The 3,752-nt window shown below is 45.8% G+C and overlaps 1 non-coding gene across 1 annotated transcript; it reads left to right on the top strand.

Moving 5' to 3' along the window:
- Positions 1–2,149: 2,149 nt before the first annotated feature.
- Positions 2,150–2,253, top strand: LOC127236261 (U6 spliceosomal RNA). Its single transcript, XR_007835761.1, has one exon. It is a non-coding gene; the product is annotated as a U6 spliceosomal RNA (small nuclear RNA).
- The last annotated feature ends 1,499 nt before the right edge of the window (positions 2,254–3,752 follow it).

Genomic DNA, 3,752 nt, shown 5'->3' with positions numbered 1-3,752 from the left:
GTTTTCCATCAATGTGTGTGTTCCTCAGGGGGAATGTTGCCTGCTAAGATCAAACTTCACAGCCCATAACTTTTAAAAATAGACTCTGGTGGGTTGGGGATGTAGCTCAATGGTAGAGTTCTCACCAGCACAAGTACAGAGGGAGGGAAGGGAGGCAGGGAGGGATCAAGCCTCAAGCCTCTCTAACCCTCTTCCATACGCCAGAGTAAAGTCTTCATCCTCAGCTCTTGCCCTGGAGCCTTGATCTCGGCTTCATTGTTCTGAGCTGGTTCTCCCACCGCCTGTGCCATCTCAGTTAACGTGTCCACGTTGTTCCAGGCTCCCTCCCTCGACTGTACTTTATCAGCTAGAGCTCCATAGTGATTTGGCCTTACAGAAGTAAATGATTGTTTACGGCCTTGGGTTTTTTTTTTGGGGGGGGGGGTTGCTTGTTTGTTTTAAAGCAAACAGGAGCCAGAGAAAGCCGCTCAGCTGTTGAGTATTTAACTAAGTTCTGGGTCCCATCCCAGCACTGCAAAACTAAGACCAACAGCAAAGGACCGGTCTTAAATAGTCAAACGAAAAAGCCCTGTGTAATACTGAGAGCAGAGAGGCATTCAGTCTATCGTTTCCCAAGGGTACCAGTGAAAAAGCAGCATTCATTTAGATGTAGAAGTTTTGATGAATTTTAAACTTGTGGCCGTATGTTATAGACATCTAAGATGGTTTAGAAACACAGGTTTGTAATCAAGCTACTTGGGAGGCTGAAGGCAGAAGTTCAAAAGTTCAAGGCTGAGGCTGGAGGGTTAAAGTTCAAGGCCAATCTAGGGTACAGAATGGATTGAAGGCTAGCCCAGGCAACTTAGTGAGACCTTGTCTCAAAAATCAGACGAGTTGGTAATGTGGCTAAATATATTTGCTTGTCACATGGATAACTCCAGACTCAGTCCCCAGCATCTCGAAAGAGCCAGGTATGGGAAGGGTGAGGCTCTTGCCTTTTTAGAAAGAAAATGAAAAGGAAACATACAAATAACAAGCGAACAGTAAATACTCTATTGTTTGATCCTCGGGTGATCCGTAAGAACTCTGTTCTATATAATGTTGATTAGCAAACTCTAGCCGTGGCCAAATCCTGGTTTAGTGTGGTCTGCAAGCTAAGGATGTTTTTGTTTAAAAAGTCAAAAGCAGAATAGTATTTCATGGCATGTGAAAATTATAGTAATCCCAAATTTCAGTGTGTATACATAACATTTTGCTGGAGGACAGCCACATGCCTTTATTTACAGTTTCATAGCTCCTTGTGCAAGATGACAAGTGTCAAGTGGTTGTAACAGAAACTGTATGGCTCTCAAAGCCTAGAATATTCCCTGTCTGGCCTTTTACCAGGAACATTCAATAATTCTGCTCCCAAGCACTGCTTTTCAGCCCTTAATATCTTTAGGGTAAGATTCACAATGAATCTGGCTTTCTAGAAACAGAAGTCTTAAACCAGAGGGCCTATTTCACAGAGGGAGGGGGCTTAGTTTTCTCTCACATTAAAGAAGTATGGCGTGCTCATCTCTGCAGCCTGCACTTCCTGCCTACCCTAGTATTGTTATCTTCCTTCTCAGGTCTTTGATGAGATTAAAGATTAGACTGTCACAATTCTTGTTCTCTCTTCCTAGATAGAAATATTAGGTACAAGATTTAAACTTTCCAGCTTAGGGCAATTCTATAGTAATCTCTGTTGTGCCTTCGTCCTAGGACTGGATAGGAGCTCTTCCCATTTTACTCTTGTCACTTCACTGCAATAGAGTTTAAATGTGTATATTCTTCCTTTTCCTAGGGCACACTTGATATTTACTGTCTTTGTATATAGTTTTGTATCAAGCCTAAATATTTCCTTTAGACCAAAAGGGGAATTGTAGTGAGATATCCACCCCACCAGCAACTGTTGCACTGACCACGGGGCCTGAACACGGGTGCAGACGTGGCCTGTGGGAAGCTAAGTCTGGGGTCCTGGCCCCAGCTCTCTCTTGCTCCCGATTGGGTCACAGAGGGCAGCCGGTGTGGATCCTCGGAACAGGGACTTTCAGAGGTCATCTACATCGCGTGTAAGTGATTTCTCCCCAAATAAAATGATATTAATCTATATTTGAGCCAGTCCCGTGAATCTTGTGCCGGGCACCAGTTATCTACTTCACATATATACTAAAATTGGAACAATACAAAGTAAGTTAGCATGGGCCCTGCTCAAGGATGACAGGCAAAAGAAGTGTGGCTGTGGATGGTGACCCATGCCTTTGGTCCCAGCACTTGGGAGGCAGAGTCACAAAGATCTCTTGAGTTTGAACCGAGTTTGGTCTACCTAAGGAGTTCCAGGACAGCAAAAGCTACACGGTGAAATCTGTAAAAGAAGGAAGGGAGGGAGGAAGAGAGGGGAGGAGGAAGGGGGGAGAAAGAGAGGGGAGGGGGAAGGGGGGAGGGAGAGAGGGGGGAGAAGTGTGGATGAGCAGGGGAGCTGGCCCCCTTGGGGAAGTTGTTGCCATCTTTCCAGCTTCCCAATCTACTTTTTTGTCTATTGTTGACCATCAGAACATAGTTGTTCAAATCCTGCAGCTATTTGGTTTCTTACCCTAAATTCATCTGGAACCTTCCTGGAAGCTCCTGCAGAATCAATGCAGACATGAAAGTCAAAGGAACCAGATAGGAACCTCTTAATTCAGCGGTTAGTGTTTCTTAAGGGAGGGAAAGTAAAGGCCAGAGTAATGGGAACACTCACTGCCCAGGTCTCACACCAGCTGGATAGTACAGCAGAGTAAAGGTTCTCATCAGAAGTACCACTATAGCGTGGTCAATAAGAATCTGGGAAACAATCGGCCAATGGATGTTTATTTGGAGAGAAATCAATTACACCAGAAACAGATGACTGCTGCAGGTTCCTGCCCCAAGGAAGTAAGAGAGCGAGCTGGGGTCTGGGACCCCAGACCTAGCCCCCCCCCTCATGCCCCGACCTGTCCCCACACCCCAATGGACATGGTCAGTGCAACAGGTGCGGGCAAGGTGGACATCTCACTACACACTACCATATGTCAGCCTGGGAGACACTGAGCACAGAGTAATTGCTCTCTGTTCCTTTGTCAGTTGAGACATACTGGACATGGGTGGAGGCTCAGTCCAGGTACAGAAGCTAGGACCCCGAAGCTGGCTCTTCTAAGGGTTTCATGTCTTCCTTGGAGTTTCTTACTCTAATACTAGTGACTGGGACATCTACAGATCGAATCACCCCTTGTCCTACAGGAGTTTTAAAGGAGTAGAAACATTTTGGGAGCTGCTGTTTAGAGGGAAGGGGAAATCTTTCTATGCCCTTTTTTTTTTTTTACATTGTTCTAATTCCTTCCTGAGGCCAGAACAGGGACTGAAGGAGGCTGTCCATCCTGTCGTCTCTTCATTCCACAGTTTCTTGTGACCTGATCCCTCAGCTGTCCCCAGGTCTTTCTACCCTCCATTTTGTGGAATGCAAAAAGATGGCAAACAAGATGGACGACCACAGGCTCTTTTATCTGGATCTCCTTTGTCCTTTTAAAGACAGGATGCATAGTTTCTGTTCCGCTGCTGTGATAAAACACTATGGGCAAAAGCAACTTACAGGAGAAAGAGTTTTCATTCTGGGTCCAGAGGGATGAAAGAGTCCATCCTGTGGATAGGCATGGCAGTGAGTGGCAGGCATGGGGGCCAGAGCAGTTAGCACAGTCACACCCTCAAGCATGAAGCAGAGAGCAAATCGGAAGTAC

Source organism: Phodopus roborovskii, unplaced genomic scaffold (assembly GCF_943737965.1).
Source record: "Phodopus roborovskii unplaced genomic scaffold, PHOROB, whole genome shotgun sequence".
Classification (NCBI taxonomy): domain Eukaryota; kingdom Metazoa; phylum Chordata; class Mammalia; order Rodentia; family Cricetidae; genus Phodopus; species Phodopus roborovskii.
Note: the sequence above shows the minus strand (reverse complement) of the source record. Positions and strands in the feature narration are given on the sequence as shown.